Source organism: Pseudoliparis swirei, chromosome 22 (genome assembly GCF_029220125.1).
Source record: "Pseudoliparis swirei isolate HS2019 ecotype Mariana Trench chromosome 22, NWPU_hadal_v1, whole genome shotgun sequence".
Taxonomy (NCBI): Eukaryota; Metazoa; Chordata; class Actinopteri; order Perciformes; family Liparidae; genus Pseudoliparis; species Pseudoliparis swirei.
The window spans coordinates 5097312-5114736 of NC_079409.1; the positions used below are offsets into that span (position 1 = coordinate 5097312).

The following is a 17425-nucleotide window of genomic DNA, read 5'->3' on the forward strand; positions in this document are numbered from 1 at the left end:
GAGAAGCGTTACGATAGCAGCGCACAACTATGTGCGACGCTAAGTTAGCGGAGAAATATCGACCTGACCGGCGAGTGAAGTCACTCTCGCTCTGCCGCTAACGCTGACAGCGTGGTGGTGGAAGCGTAGCACTCGCACTCTGGTTTCATCATCATTTGCTCTGTCAGCACTTTTGCAGTCGTTAGCTGTACTTAGTGCCGTTAGCACCGTTAGCTAGCCGCCGACTGGCTCAGCCTTCGCCATGTCGGGAGACGTCGCCTCGGCTGAGGTTAGCGTGCTAACACTCAACTAAGATGTCATTATAGCTAACGCAATTTTTTTTAAATGCAGTGTCATCCTGAGCATGTTAGCATGCAAAGCGCATTTTACATAGTAGCCAAATGGTGGGATTACAACTTCAGAGTCCACCGTGCGACGCCATTGGGCTCTAAATAGTCTTCTTACCATCGACTTACATTGGAAAAGAGACGTCTGTAACACATGTATCGCCTTTATTTTGAAAAGCTGCTAAATGCAACAAATCCAGAGTTATCATCTGAATGTTAAACTTGTACGTCAAACAGGTTACGCTTAATGCGCCGCTGAGCAACGCTTATAGAAATGAACATCCCGCTTCATACCAGCTGTAGTCTCAAACCGAAGAGGCCTTTTTGTTTCATGTGAAGGTTCGGAGTGAGAATAGCTGACATTTCGAGGAGCAAATCGAAAACACAAATCTCTCTCTCACAAAATGAAAATGGAATTCAAAAGGCACTGAAGCCCAGCCACGTTCAACACTAAAGGGATTTGGCAGCTGGAGCCAATTGCTTTGCCCTGTAGTTTACGGCGCGGACTTTTCAAAGACCTTCATTCATTCTGAGCACCGAGATCTCATCCGCACAATGTAAACTATTTGGTTTCAGTGTGACGGGCGTTCCATTTAATTTCGCGTCACACTTCTGGAATCGAGAAGCGGCTTTTCTAATCGCTCGTTCTACGCAACGGCACGCATCATCTATTTGCATTGTGCGCAACGTTGTGCTTTGAGCAGTCGATACTCCGGCGATGAGCAACAGCCATCTCAATCGTTGGCATCTCAAACTGACCATCTGCCGAGACCCTCCGACGGATCCCGACACCGCCCGCCTCCGCTTTGCACGGAGGCGTCGCCGCGACACCACGGCGGATTAGAGGTAGCCCGAACCACCAGGAAACACACTCCACGTGTCACGTTTTTTCCGAGAGCTCCCGATCTTAGCCTGGGCTCGTGTTTGGAGACTCCGGGATCAAGAGGCCCGGATACCGACCGTTAACGGCTCCGCTCGGCAAAGCAGGTCGCCCGGCGCAGCTTCTGCAGCTTCGCAGGCGAGAAGCAATTTACAAGCCTCAAAGCGTTTCACACGTCGTCGTTTGTTTTTAAGGCCGACTCCTCGTCTCGTAAGTGCGGAGCAGGCTGGGTAACAGCTGCTTGCTGCGAGTCTTTAAAGGAGAAAACATATTTAGTGTTACATTGAGCAGACTTATTGACTCATCCATGCACATTGACGAATAAACATGTTGCTCTACGTCCCCAAAGCAGCCCAATATTAGTCTTTTTGACTTTTATTGATGCCATTTAGGCTTTTTCTGCCGCCAACATATTGCAGTATGGTCTTTTTATTAAGAGCGCGTGACTTTTCGGGACAGAATGTTTGACAGACGGTTTATAACTGCTCTCATTTGGCTTCTTAAAACCCATTTTTATAGAACAGCTTTTAATTGATTTCGTCCTTTTAAGCAGTTCTTCAGTTCCCCTAATTCAGTTTGTCTGTTTGTCTTTATGTTCTATTTGTATTCGTCTATTCCATTTGTTTTGCCTTGATTCTCTGTAGGACACCTTGTAAACTCTGTTTTTAAAGGTGCTATCAATATACGGTTATTATTATTTCATCCTATTTGTCCTTGGCTCGATACAAAAGCGTCGCCTGTGGATCGGTGTGGAAGTCTCACTCGGATGTCAGAAGGTAAAAAGGGGGAATGTGACAGGTGAGCGCCGACATGTACCGAGCTCCCCGGATGTTTCCTTTGATTCTCCATCACAACACATCCAGCTGTAAACCGCAATGTCCCCTGAAAGCTGCCTTCGACACTCCCGATCACTCCGACGACGCGCTCCTCCCAGCAGGCAGTGTTTTTCTTGTCGGCGCAGGATAAGAAGTGACACATCGGGTTCCTCTCCCGTCAGGGCTCCTGTAGTAATGTGTGTGTGTGTGTGGGGGGGAGGGGGAGGGGAGCAGAGCAGAACAGTTGTTAGCGATACAGAAATCAACCTCCGGCTCGGCAAAGTAAAGCCAATGAGAAAGTACCTCGCAGTGGCGTCCTCTCTACTGGCCACCAGGGGGCGACTCCTCGCGTTTCAACGGGGCGAACTGGAGGAACGTCAAGGGCCGGCTGTAAGTCCGCACATGCACACACACACACACAGACGTTGGCTCGGCTTCTTTAATCATTGACTTTAGAGTGACTGAGGATCGGTTTATCAATCAGGGGGTTGGCGGTTAAATCCCCACTTTAGCCAATGTGTCCTTGAGCAAGACACTTAACCCTGAATTTCTCCCCGTAGCTGCGTCTACGGCGTGTGAATGAACATGTAAAGTGTCTTTGAGTACCTTAAAAAGCGGTCATATGATATAAATTAAATGGATTATGATTGATGATTATTGACGTCCTGGTGTCCAAGAAGAAGAGAGACGACGTCCGGCGGTAATTCAGGATCAAATGAGTCCAAAAGGGGGGTTGGTTCCGTTTATGTCCACAATCGGATGTGGAGTCCGGATCTCTTCGGGCCTTCTGCTGCCGCTGTAGCCGACTGACATTTACAAAACCGTCTCTCGCACTCATGTATGCGTGAATGCATATTTGAAGTTTGAATCATGAGAACTGCGGCGCAGGTCGTCAGTCGGACTGGATGAAGCCGTTTGAAGTGGAACCGCGAAGACGTCGCTGTGCGGCAGACACAGTGGGAAGTGCTGAATGTCTGAAAGCACCTGGAAGAATGAAGAAAAAGAAAGGAGAGCTTCACATTGTGGTTTTCCACTTTAGCAAAGCACCGGATTACTTATTCTATAACATCCAGCACTTTAGATAATCACCTCCAAGGAAAGAAAGACAGTCCTCACTTTAGACTTCAGACTGTATGAAACACTCGTGAACTCGTTTCTTCCGTCTGCCACAGAACATTAAAACGCTTTGTCTTTCTCCTCGCTGTAATAACGCCGGTTGTTTGCTCCGGCTGCAGGTCTTCGGAGCAAAGGGAGCAAATTATGCGCCACAATCAGCGGGCACGAAGCCGCTAATGGGCCGACCCACGGTGCCACCGCAACACCGCGGGCCTGTCGCAGAACTTAGAACCCCGCGCTTTAAAAAAACATTCTAATTTGCACTCTTTTGCGATGCTAATGGGAGAGGAAGAAAAAAACAATCAAGCTAGCACGTCTCTTGCAGAAAACGCCGCAAACGTGATTTCCGGCAGGCGGGTAATGTCGGGGAGGGCTGTATGGAGGAGAGGGAGGAGAGGTACTGTAGGGGAGGGAGAAGGAAAAAGAAATGGTCAGCAGGGAAACAGGAAGTCAAAGCGTCGCGGGGCTTTGATCAACAATCTGCTCGTTTACCGCAGCTTGTCTCTCAAGCGGCGTCTCCCATGGCAACCGAGGGGCTGTCAGCGGAGGACAAAACGAACGCTGGAGGCCTCCCGCCAAGCCTGGGGGGAGGGGGGGAGAAATACAGACCCTTTCTTCTCTTTCTATATATAAACCTCTGTACCTGCCGGCTGAGCACATTACAGGTAGTTATAGATTACAGGTAGTTATAGATTATAGATTACAGGTAGTTATAGATTACAGGTAGTTATAGATTATAGATTACAGGTAGTTATAGATTATAGATTACAGGTAGTTATAGATTATAGATTACAGGTAGTTATAGATTACAGGTAGTTATAGATTACAGGTAGTTATAGATTACAGGTAGTTATCCGCTCTCAAGGAGTCCGGCGCCTTCAAAAGCGCCGCGGTCATTTGGAGGAGGCGGGGCTGGCGGGCGGCGGACTCATGCGGCGTCGCTCTCTCCTCTCCCCCCGTCTCCGGTAAAAGCTTCCCGCTGTGGTTTAGAAATTGGGCTCGGCAAACTCTAAGCGCTCCGTCTAGACACAAGAGAAGGCAAATTGCGTTGGCATTTAGGCGGCCATCATTTATTGTCGTCGTCCCCCCCCCCTCAGCTGCAGACATTGAGGGGACGGGAGCTGCTGCCCGGTCCGGACAGCCGGCCGTCTGGTGCCGGGCAGCAGCTCCGTCTGAGCGCTCGGCCGGTAAGCGCCTTGCTCAAGGGCGTCTTGACGGGAGTCGTGGAAGGAGCAAAGCAGCGCGTCTCATTCGCTTCCCGAGTCCAGACTTTTTTTCTCTTCCCCTCTCGATCCTCCTCCGGTCACCAGTTAGCTTTTTTGAATTTTTCCCAGTTCCCATGACCAACCTATGGTGAACACACACACACACACACACACACACACACACACACACACACACACACACACACTAATGGTAAGCTGGCAAAGTGAATGTGCACGTTGTCAACATCACAAACTGATTTTGGATAAGAGGGGGGGTAAAGGGGGGGGGGGCTTTGCTGGCAGGGTTCGTACGGTCATGGAAAACCTGGAAAAGTCATGGAATTTTAAAATGGTCATTTCCAGGCCTGGAAAAGTCATGGAAAAAACTTAAATCATCAAAGTTTTGGAAAAGTCATTGAAATTTGTTATATTCACATGTTCATTTACGGCGAGTTTGAAATAATTAATATATTTTTTAAAGAAAGACGCTCAAAATAGAAGCTGGCGTACGCTCTCAATACGCAACATTTTCTAAAATGTTCATGTTTAAACCGAGATTTCAGTTTGACATGGAAATTTGGTTTAAAGTCATGGAAAATTCATGGAAATCCACTGGTCAACATGTAAGAACCCTGTGCTGGAGTCTTGACACTTCTGTGAAATAGAGTTTATGACATGTGAATCAAAAACTCAATATATGCCCACAACTTCATTTCCAATGATTTTGTGATATGCCGTCTGACTGATGAGAGGGATGTGAACATCAACACCGCTCTGAAAGACGACCCTCTGTTGTGCATCAATGAAAGCGCCTCGTGGCCGTGGGATCCGAACCCCCGGCGGCCGCTCGGCCCCCGTGTCACGAGCGCATCGCGGCATCTGGCAGGTGAGCGGGAGCAGGCGGCTTCACCTCCCCGGGCAGGTGTGATCCCATCGAGGCCGAGCGTCGCTGTGTGAATACGTGGTGGGAGAGAGCGCAGGAGGTGTGAATGGAACAGAGAGAGAGAGAGTGACTACAGTGTGTGTGTGTGTGTGTGTGTGTGTGTGTGTGTGTGTGTGTGTGTGTGTGTGTGTGTGTGTGTGTGTGTGTGTGTGTGTGTGTATGTGTGTTTATGTGTATAATAAGATATAGTTTCATTTGAAAAAACGAAATATTGAGCGATTGAGAGAGGGATTGAGGAAGATGTGCAACGGTGGTGAAATAAGTACTGACAGCTGCATTCTCTCTCATGGCCATCAGGGGGCGACCCACTGTGGTTGTATACAAGAAGTCAGATTGTATAGAAGTCTACGCTTCATGTGTTAAAGCTGCGTTCTCTCTCCTGACCACCAGGGGGCGACTCCTCTGGTTGTATAGAAGTCTATGCTTCATGTGGTAAAGCTGCATTCTCTCTCCTGACTAGACTGAGGAGCCAACAAGTGTGTGTGTATGTGTTTGTGCATGTGTGTATGTGTATGTGGTTGTGTGTGTGTGTATATCTGTGTGTGCATGCGTGTGTGTGTGCATGCATGTGTGTGTGTGTGCATTTGTGTGTGTGTGTATATCTGTGTGTGCATGCGTGTGTGTGTTTGTGTGTGTGTTTGTGTGTGTGCGTTTGTGTGTGTGTATATCTGTGTGTGCATGCGTGTGTGTGTATGTGTTTGTGTGTGTGTTTGTGTGTGTGTTTGTGTGTGTGTGCGTTTGTGTGTGTGTATATCTGTGTGTGCATGCGTGTGTGTATGTGTTTGTGCGTGTGTGTGTGTTTGCGGTATGTGCGTGGTTGTGTGTGTGTGTCCCTGTTTGTCTGTGTGTGTAAGTGTGTGTGTGTGTGATTGAATAAGTGTGTGAGTGAGTGAGTACAACTGCAGTCATTAGGTGGATGTGGCAAGTGCAAGTGTGTGAATGAGTAATTACCATATAAGTCAAAGGGAATGAAGTGAATACAGTGTGTGTGTGTGTGTGTGTGTGTGTGTGTGTGTGTGTGTGTGTGTGTGTGTGTGTGTGTGTGTGTGTGTGTGTGTGTGTGTGTGTGTGTGTGTGTGTGTGAGATTGAGAGTGAGAGGAAAGGAAGGCGAGGGAAGGAGGCACCACTAAACCCAGTGACTTTCCCAGTGACTCATTAGGTGGGTAATTAAGGCACAAAGCTCGGGCCCCGGGGCCCCGGGGCTCCGCCGCGCTGCACTCTGAGCCCCGGCTGCTAATGACGGACCTCGGAGAGATGGAGGGAGGGAGGGAAGGAGGGAGGGAGGTAGAGAAACAAAGACATACGCACAGAGACATAGATTAGTCTGCACAGTAGGGGCCCTCCCCTGCTCCTCGCTCAGAGACTTTAAAAGACGGAGGAGGGGTCGATGCGGTTCGGCCCCTGCTGGGAGATAATGGACTAGAGGACGCTGTGGAGTCCCCTCACCTTGAAACCTTTAAACAAGATTACATGCAACACATATAAAGCTACACTTGTTGCGGGTCTGAAATTGAAGCTAATGTGAAAGTGCCTTAAACTTGTATTCTAGTTAATGGCCAGCAGAGGGCGACTCATTGTGATTGTATGAAAGTCAATGGGAAAACTCCTCTGTTGATTTAATAATATTAACTATAATAATTGGACTCTACTTCTCTCTTGATTTAATAATATTAATTATAATAATATGTATAATAATTATAATTGGAGATTATACTTCTCTCTTGATTTAATATTATTAATTATAATAATATTTATAATAATAATAATTGGAGACTATACTTCTCTCATAATTTAATTATATTAATAATACTAATTGTAGACTCTACTTCTCTCTTGATTCAATAATATTTATTAGAGTCTAATTCTTTTTTCATTTAATAGTATTATTATAAATAATAATAATAATAATTGGAGACTACTTCTCTCTTGATTTAATTATATTTATGATCAAAATAATAATATAACTAATTGGGGACTCTAATCCTCTTTTCATTTAATATTATTATTTATAATAATAATAATAATAATAATAATAGTTGGAGACACTACTTCTCTCTTGATTTATTCCCTCAGTAAACATTGTATACATGATGTCATCATTTACTACATTATGGGCATTTAGAGTCAATATTTTGCAGCACAAAAAAAGTATGACTTCATGGCTCAAGGTAAAATACTATTTTTTCATAACAATAACTGAATAACCTGAATCATTTCTGAAAATGGACAGTGTTTGACCAGCTGGGGATTTAAAAAATAAAATATTGATTTGATTTATTTTCACACCTTGTCCCAGCTTGACACTGAGGAGAAGAGACGGCAGAAAAATACAGAACTCTCACATGTAGAGGCAGAAAAATAGAGGTTAGGAGCAGGAGAGACCCTTCAAAGATGTTGCTCTCCTCTGCACAGTGTGGGGAATAAATGGAGGGGGGGGGGGGGTTGGTGTGTCAAGAGATCCACTATTGTCCCTGTGCCCAAGAATGCTTCTCCAGCATGTATGAACGACTACCGACCGGTGGCCCTCACCTCGGTGGTCATGAAATGCTTTGAGAGGCTGATAAAGGACTACATCTGCGCCCTCCTTCCTCCATGGATTGCTTATCGCCCAAACAGATCCACGGATGATGCTGTCTCCCAGGTACTGCACACCACACTCTCTCATCTGGACAGCCAGAGATTATAGTTCAGCTTTCAACACTTTCCCTCCAGACTGGCCGGCAAGCTGATCCTGGACTTCCTGACCGCCAGGCCACAGGTGGTCAGGTGGGCAGACACACCTCCATCCTCACCCTGAACACAGGATCCCCCAGGTTGCGTCCTCAGCCCCTACTGTACTCCTCCCACACACACACACAGGGCCAGGTTCAGCCCAACACCATCATCAAGTTTGCGGATGACACAGTGGTGGTGGGCCTGATCTCCGACAACGGCGAGAAGGCTACCTGGAGGAAGTTGCTGATCTGTCACTCTGGTGCCAGGACAACAGCCTCATCATGAATGTCACCGACTTTAGGAGGTACACAACAACAGACGATACTCACCACTGGGGATTAACGGGACTACTGTGGAGAGGCTGAGCGGGCATAAGTACCTGCGAGTCCACATCACGGAGGATCTGAGATGGTCAACAAAGACAGACACTCAGGGGAGAAAGGCAAGGCAGCGCTACCACCTCAGGCAGCTGAGGAAATTTAAAGTTTCCCAGGGGTTCCTTCGGTCCTTCTACTCTGCTGCTCTAGTGAGCGTCCTGACAGGATGCGTCACAGCCTGGTTTGGCATCTGCTCTCTCAGGACAGGAAGGCTCTGCAGAGAGTAGTGTGTTCGGCTGAGCACACTATTGGAACTATCCCACCCTGCAGGACTTGACAACAGACTGTTTCAGCTGCTGCGGTCAGGCAGGCGCCTCCGTGAGTCACGCCTGCAATTGTGAACTCCGACCTCACCAGGACCCCCCACATACACCACACCCCTCCCTCTTACACACACACACACACACACACACACACACACTTACTGTAAATATTGTGTTGTTTTTTATTTTTGTAAATAGTGTGTACTTGTTGCCCTTGCACATTCCTGCTGAGCATTGCCACTTTCATTTCACTGCACACCCTGTGTGTGTATGTGACAAATAAAACATCTTGAATCTTGAGGGAGGGGAAGGGGAGGGGGGGGGGGGTAGCAGAAAGCAGCCAAGGTAAAAGCCAGATGGAGAGGAGGAGGAGGAGGAGAGTGGAATAGAAAGGGGTAGATTCCCTGCAGAGAGCCAAGTCCCAAAAAAAAATAGGCTAAATGTGCTGAGGAGCCAAGCGGAGGCCCCCCCCCCCACCCCCTCCCCTCCTGTGGGGAAGAGAAAAATGGAAAGAGCTAAGGGAGAGAGGAGAGGAAAAAATATAAAAAGGGAGTGGCGGCCGAGGAGGACAGAGGAGTCGCTGGCATTTCCATTTCTTTTTCTTTCTTTTTTTTGTTGCCCGAGTGTGAAGGCTAATGACTCGAGGCGGGCTGCGGAGACCCGAGCGAGGGCGTCTGCAGGTGGTCCTCGCCGGGAGTGGAGAGCTCCCGAGGAGACGAAGGCCATTTTTAATTGGACGCTGAATAACGATATGACTGCGTCACGCAGAGAGAGAGCGAGAGAGAGAGAGAGAGAGAGAGAGAGAGAGAGAGAGAGAATAGTCGGACGGTGCCTTTAGTTCCATGAGGCCAATTACGGCATCTTCATGTTCATCGGGGCTTTGTGGAGGTGGACGGGCTCCTACTGGTGGGCTTTAGGGCCAGTTCTGCCAGGTGTGTGTGTGTGGGGGGGGGGGGGGGGGGGGATTGCAGAGTGATTGCTTCGGGAATAAAAACAATTAAGAGGCGGATTAAGATTATGAATAGCCTTCAACCAGGGGTGGTTTTTGACTTTTTTACCTATAGATAGATATCAGACAGGCACCTCTGCCTCAGCATTACTCTACAAAACACACCCGTTCATGTACTATGCGTACAGTATATATACGCATGTAGGTTGTATTTGATGTATTTTATGGAGTTCTTTCCCTTGGAAAAGAACAATAAAGGCTAAAGAATCCATCTTCTGCCTCACTATCTACTGGCATGAGCGTCAGGAAGTACACGTGCCCCATGCAATGTTTACTGCGGTGAACAGAAGTATTAAAGATGCACTAAACCAATTATTATGTGCAGGAAAAAAATGTGCAACGCGACAAAAATGTGACGGCAGAGCCTCGGCTGACTCGCCGTTTTCTCTCAGCCGCCTCGACTGCGTCGGTTCACCCTCATCGCCATGGTTTCCAGCCGCGGGAGGCAACGTGACACTGATTCCATGTGTGGAAATATACAGAGATATGGGAATTATGACATATTCATTTAAAATAGCTGTATGGGAACGTTGCTTTTAGGAGGCGGCGGTGGTGCCGTGTTCCGTTAAAATAGTTCATGTGCCGGATGAGGAGCAGACGTGAGGTCCAGGTGCCTCGTCTGTGTGCCTCCTGGTGGTCGTTGATGTGTACTGCGCCTAGCAAAAACACTCTAAATAAATGCTAATGTCGAACAGTCGCCTAGTTCTACATCTTGAGGAAGTTACGCGATATTAGCTTCGATTTTTTTTGTCCTCCTGCTCGTCAACGGTCTCTTTGAGCTCCGCCTCCACCAAAACATAACCACTCTGATAATTAATTATTTGGGCCTGAACACTGACAGTGGGTGCAGAGGACGTATTCTTCTTAAAATGTTTAGTATTACTTTTCGTGTCTTCGGCACAATCTGTGTTCTTAATCAGAAGAATCAAAAGAGCGTTGTTATAAAAGCTTCGGGTTTTGGACGTCGTGCTCATTCTTAAAAGGTGATTTCTGCAAATGTGTTATTCGGGAAGTTTAAATCAAACAATTATTTTGTAAAAATATTTATGTTTTGCGCCAAAAAAGAAAGAAAAAAGAAGCAAAACAATGAGCTGAAAGCGCCTATGGGGGGGGGGGGCGTCGGGGGTCGATGCTCGGTGGGTTCATCCCGAACATCAACCTCCCATACAGGCAGCCCTGTAATCTATTGTTAAAATATAAATAATGATCGTAAATGCAGCGACGTATATATTAAAAAAAATTCGTTCGTTGCAGGACTCGGCTATATCTGCTTGTCGTGGTGCGTCATATCATACCCCCCCCCCCCCCCCTCGGCCCTCTAAAATGGCGCGCTCCAGTCCGAACACGCCGGCTGCTGATTGAGCCGTTAGCGTGAGCAGAAACAAACGATCCCCTGAGTCACGATGAGGCGAGGCCACGTCAGGCCATATCTCCCGGGCGAGAGCGGCGGGATCGGAAATCAGGCGCGAGCGGCCGGATTAATTTATGCTGCCCCCCCCCCGATGTAAATGTGGTCGGAACCGTTCCTCCCGGAGGCGGACGTGTGCAGAGCGCCGGCGCTCCAATCTTTCGGCTTATTCATTTCCTATTTACCCATTTATTTAGTAAACGCGTCGAGTGATGGGAAGGCGGGAGAGGGGGGAGGGGAGTGTCAGAGGCGAGATTCAAAGTTGAGATTTTTTTTCTCCTCTCTCTCTCTTTTATTATTCACAGGAAAGAGAGAATGATCACCTGAGGGTCGGTGGATGGAATGTTCCAGGAGCCAGTTGTTGAATGTTTTATCAAAGTTCAACAAGGAAAGGAAACACTGTCTTTCTTTTCCATTTCCTCTTCCCTCATCTCTACCTCCTCCTTCTCCTCCTTCTCCTCCCCAGCTATGTTCTTTCTCTGATGTCCTCCGTCTCCTATGAGACGCATATGAATCCTCCGCTACATCACCAGCGAAATATGTCCGTCCGTGTGTTTATTACGAATGCTGCTCCTCAGATGAACTCCCTCATGAATGCAAAATGTACATTTTTATCCTCACTCTGAACTGAAGGCTTGTTCCTTTCCTCCCTCCATCCTTTCCTCCCTCCTTTCCCTTTGAGAAACACACAACCACAACCTGTTACGCAGCAGAGCGAGCGATGCACGGAGCGTGTGATAAAAGCCATCGTCATAGTAACACACAGTATTATAACCAGTACAACAAAGGACTCGTACCCAGGAGACCATTGTTCTGGTCCTGTGTTTACAATATTGATGGATATATTTAAACTTTTGGAACGCCGAGTCACGTCGCGTGTCCCGGGGTCACGTGACGAGGAGACGGCAGACAGACGTTGTTTGTCTTCGTCGCGGTGCGGCTCGCTGGTGAAATAACCTCGTTTTCAGTCTCTGGTTGCCTGGCAACGGCAGGGAGCGACATCGGCCCGACTGGCCGAAGCACCTCGGATGAAAAGGATGAAAGGCTGTGAAACGGATGTGAAAAAAAGGCTCGTAAAAAAAAAAAAATGTGAGAGTCACTGTTTCGGTCATGTGACGTGATCCAAAGCTTTAGAAACAGCCGTTTAGAAAAAGAAGAAGAAGAAATGACCTCACGGGGTAAACGCTGACGCGGGAAATCAATAAACAGACGGGTTTTAATGTGGAAAAGTCGACAGCGGCGAGTCGTCTTTGGGAGGCGAGCGGCGGCGTGGAGAGTGTTCTGACCCCTGACCTCGGCATCGGGCACGATGACCGTTAGCCCGGAGACTCTCTCTCTTCACATACGCACACGCACACACACACACATGCACACACACACGCACACACACACACACACACACACACACACACGCACACACACACACACACACACACACACGCACACACACACACACACACACGCACACACACACACACACGCACACACACGCACACGCACACACACACACGCACACACACACACACACACGCACACACACGCACACGCACACACGCACACGCACGCACACACACACGCACACACACACACACACGCACACACACACACACGCACACACACGCACACACACACACGCACACACGCACACACACACACACACACAATTGTTTTTGACGGCTCTACGCTAACACCATTTTTTTTCCCTTCTTCTTCTTCTTCTTCTTCTTCCTCCTCCTCGTCTTCTTCTACTTCTACTTCTTCTACTTCTTCTTCTTCTTCTTCTACTTCTACTTCTACTTCTTCCTCCTCCTCGTCTTCTTCTACTTCTTCTACTTCTTCTACTTCTTCTTCTTCTACTTCTACTACTTCTTCTACTTCTTCTTCCTCCTCCTCATTTTCTTCTACTTCTTCTTCTTCTACTTCTTCTGCTTCTTCTACTTCTTCTACTTCTTCTTCCTCCTCCTCGTCTTCTCCTACTTCTACTTCTACTTCTACTTCTTCCTCCTCCTCGTCTTCTTCTACTTCTTCTTCTTCTTCTTGTTCCTCCTCCTCGTCTTCTTCTACTTCTTCTGCTTCTTCTACTTCTTCTTCTTCTAACTCATTATTCGTCGGGGAGCGATTTGTTCCCGTGAGTTCACGGCTCCTCCGTGTTGATACGAGAGAGAGAGGGAATGTTCTTTCCGGGGTAAACAAAAACACTGAGTGGAGTAATTGGCTGCCAGTTTGCCGTGTAAAGTTCACCCCTCCCCCCCCCCCCTCCTCCTCCCCGTGTGATCGACCACAGGCTCCTTACAAAAAACAAAAAAAAGCCCCTAAATATATATTCGCGATAACACGATTCGGGGGCCTGGCAGACGAGATTCAGGGCGCCGCACTTCGCTCCGATAAATAGAAAAACGTGCTGCGTGATAAATAAATGTCGAGGTCGTGTATTTCAAGGCCTCTGGATGAGATTATTAGCAGCCCACACAGCGATTAAAGCCAAGTTAAGAAGCCGCCGCCGGCTGTCCCCCCCCCCCCCCCCCCTCCCCCACCTAATTGAAACCGTTCCTTATTTACTCATCTCGACTGAAGGGGATCAGAGAGCAACGCAAAGACGCCTCCTTTTTTTTTTTGCCTCATTTTTTCCACTTAATATCCAGCGTGAACCACTCTGAGGGGGAAAGGCGACGTTCACGTCACATCGGAATGAAGGGAGGAAGGAAAAGGGGGATGGAGGAGGGGGGGAGGGGGGAATCACAGGAGGATTAATTCCATTTATAAAGGAGAGCCAGCGGTGGGGAAAAAAAGAGGGAGGAGGAGCGGAAGGCGGCCTCTTTCTTTGGTGTTGATTCCTCCGCGCCTTTTAACTCGTGATCGAGAACATTCGGAGGGAGGTATTTTTAGCCGAAGCGCCCCAGGGGACGGCGCGTGATTTCATTTTTTCTTCCTCTTCTTCCTCATCCCGCTTCCCGAAGGAGGCGGGATCCCAACCGACTCCACCTGCATGGAGCTGCCTCCTGATTGGCTCTGCCGGGCTCGTTTGATTTTTTTCGTCGCAGCCTCCCTCTATTGCAGTCGTGACGCCGCGTCGTTGTGTTACACAACCTGGGCGAAATGGTGGAAGGATGACACACACACACATACACATGCACACTGTATACACACACACACACACACACACACACTGTATACACAAGCTTTAGTGGAATTTGTCAAGGACGTGTGGATTTGTCTCGATGGAACCGGCTTCATGATGACCTCATTCTATACAACCAGAGGAGTCGCCCCCTGGTGGTCAGGAGAGAGAATGCAGCTGTAACACATGAGGCACATACTTCTATACAACCAGAGGAGTCGCCCCCTGGTGGTCAGTAGAAAAAATGCAGCTTTGACACATGAAGCGTAGATTTCTATACAACCAGAGTAGTCGCCCCCTGGTGGTCAGGAGAGAGAATGCAGCGTTAACACATGAAGCATAGACTTCTATACAACCAGAGGAGTCGCCCCCTGGTGGTCAGGAGAGAGAATGCAGCTTTAACACATGAAGCATAGACTTCTATACAATCAGAGGAGTCGCCCCCTGGTGGTCAGGAGAGAGAATGCAGCTTTAACACATGAAGCGTAGCCTTCTATACAACCAGAGGAGTCGCCCCCTGGTGGTAAGGAGAGAGAATGCAGCTTTAACACATGAAGCATAAACTTCTATACAACCGAAGGAGTCGTCATTACATTAGCTTCACTTTTCCAGAGTTTTGCTGCCTGGGGGACAGATCTCTTATCTTCTTGACTTTGAGTGATTAAGTGTTGGATTGGTAACACGTCGCATCTCAAGTTGACGCATGTCTACTTTGCATCGGTCTGCGTACACAAGCGTGTTAGCATCGACTGTATATGTCAATATGCCACCTCTGATATTTGCTTTTTATTAAGTATGAACACACGAAGAAAGAACACACATCTAAATCATCATGCATCTTAATATGGTGGACCCAGTGGGAGTCAGTGGGAGTCAGTGGGAGTCAATGGGAGTCAATGGGGGTGCAGTATATCCTCTGTCTGATGTTGGTTCCAGCAGCCTGTAAGTGATGTGCATGTAATTTTGCATTCCGAGATAGCGAATTAAAATTCATATTGCACATTCTGCAATCACACCAAGTGCACGTCCAATAAAACCCCCCCGATGGCTTCTTTGATAAATAATGCATGAAACGAATGTAAAGTCGCGCAGGAAATAATCGAGGGCGGGCGAAAGCGTGTCGAATGACACGTCAGCAGCGCTTCAATAACACAATCGCTCGCCGTGATAACGACATATTAACCCTTTAAAAACCAACCTATTTTTTTTTAGGTTTCTTCTTGAAATACGATACCCAAACGAAAAAAGGGCGTAACTCTGCAACCACGAAGGCTATTTGAATAATGTCGGCGTTCTAATAAAGGAAACCCATGTGAGCTTTTGTTCAGATCTGTAAATGTTAGGATGTATTTTCCTGGTTTAAAGTAAATAAAGATAAAACACAGCGAAAAGTAGAGAACGACTCGCATGTTAACGAGACTCCAGCATCGGACGGAGCGACGGCGCCCGGCGGCGTGCGGCTCGGTGTCGGGAGTTCAAACGCGGGGATGACCTCAACGTGACCCCCCCCCCGGCGGCGGCTGCCTCGTGTTTGCACTGTGGGAAGAAAAGAAAAAAAGGTCACTGTGTGTGTGTGTGTGTGTGTGTTAGTAAATAAACGGGTTCTCACAGTTCTGTTTATTCACACGAGTCCTGATCACAGTTTATTCAAATAGTGAGTAATCTCTACACAAATGCACTTTTGATAACGTTTTTTTTCTCCCAGTCTTGTCATACACGGTACCCCCCCCCCCCCCCTCCCTCTGACCTCCTGCTCCGTGACTTTTTCCCATGGATCCGAACGTTTTTCCCTCTGTGTCGTCTAATTGACTCCAATTAGCCGAAGCGGCATTCCCCACATCTCGTGACAGCTTGTACAGACGACCAGACCTCCCCCTCCACCCCTCCTCTTCTCCCCCCCCCATCGCATCCAGCTCTTTGTGCGTTGGCGCTCTCCCACGCGCCCCAGCTGCTCGGCCTGCCGCTAAATGTCGCCGCGCCGCTGGGATCCCGGCCGTCGAGCATTTTCTTTCTCCGTCGCCGTCTCTGAAGCGCTCCCTCTCTCTTGTTACCTCTCTTCCTCCATCCCTCCGGTCCGTCCCTCCGTCACGCTCTCCGTTTTCTTCGAGGCTAATTGCTCCCTCTCCTCGCTCGTTACCGTACGTCCCGATTGGCCGGTGTCGCCCGGCAGAAGTTGTCAGAACACGGCGCGGCGAAAGGCCGCGAGACAGGAAGTCACCAGCGGCGGTCTGGAGTTTTGGGGGGGGGGGGGCTCTGTGCCTAACTTTATAAAAAAACGGCGCCCGCTCACTGATTGCAGCTCTTTCCCGCCGTCAGGCCGCTGGCCGCGGACATGAAGGCGAGCTGAGAGGGAATCAAAGTGCGCGTGACATTTCTAAAGAGCTTTCGTGACACGGAGCCTCTGAGCAATCAGCCCTGATTGGATTCTGAGCTTCTCTTATTAACTCCCAGATTGAAGGGATGGAGCGAGAAAGGCGTGATGCTAATTGCCAAAAACAAATTGAGAATGACTCGGGGAAGAAGAAAAAAATCGTTGTCGGGATCTGGATTGCAAAATCTTCACGCGAGTTCTTTTCTTTTCTTGTCGGGTTCCTCACACGGGAACATTTTCACATTCATAATAATAATAAAATCCTCACAAAAGAGGCTACCTGCTGTGGGAACGGACCGTAAAGTACGTCATGTGCATACGTGCGAAACAGTTTATTATTTAGTTTTAAAAAACGTCAACGGGGAAGAAAACACAAATTCAAATATTGGGATATTCATATGCAACGAGGCTGTGAGGTGCAGGAAGGAGAAGAGCGGGATCAGGTGATGACAGTCTGAGGGCATCTGATGGACAGGTGTGTGTGTGGGGAGGAGGGGGGGGGGGGGGTGACGAGGTCTGGAAGGGTCCATGTGGAGCAAGGGAGGGGGGGGGGGGTCAACAACCTTTCCAAAAAAAATCACCGTGGCGAAATAAACGATGAAAGAAATCCAAAGAAAAATATATGAACACGCAATAAATACTTCTATACAGCCAGAGGAGTCGCCCCCTGGCGGTCAGGAGAGAGAATGCAGCTTGAAAACATGAAGCACAGACTTCTATACAACCAGAGGAGTCGCCCCCTGGTGGTCAGGAGAGAGAATGCAGCTTGAACACATGAAGCACAGACTTCTATACAACCGAAGGAGTCGTCATTGCATTAGCTTCACTTTGTGTATTTGCTGTATCGGTGTAAACTTTCAGATTCCTCTTGCCGTTAA

The 17425-nt window shown here is 48.2% G+C and overlaps 1 protein-coding gene across 1 annotated transcript in view; it reads left to right on the top strand.

Annotated features, from left to right (window-relative positions):
- LOC130213217 (raftlin-like) overlaps positions 1 to 17425 on the top strand; it is an 86892-nt gene that overhangs the window by 22501 nt on the left and 46966 nt on the right. The gene's annotated exons all lie outside the window — the stretch shown is intronic.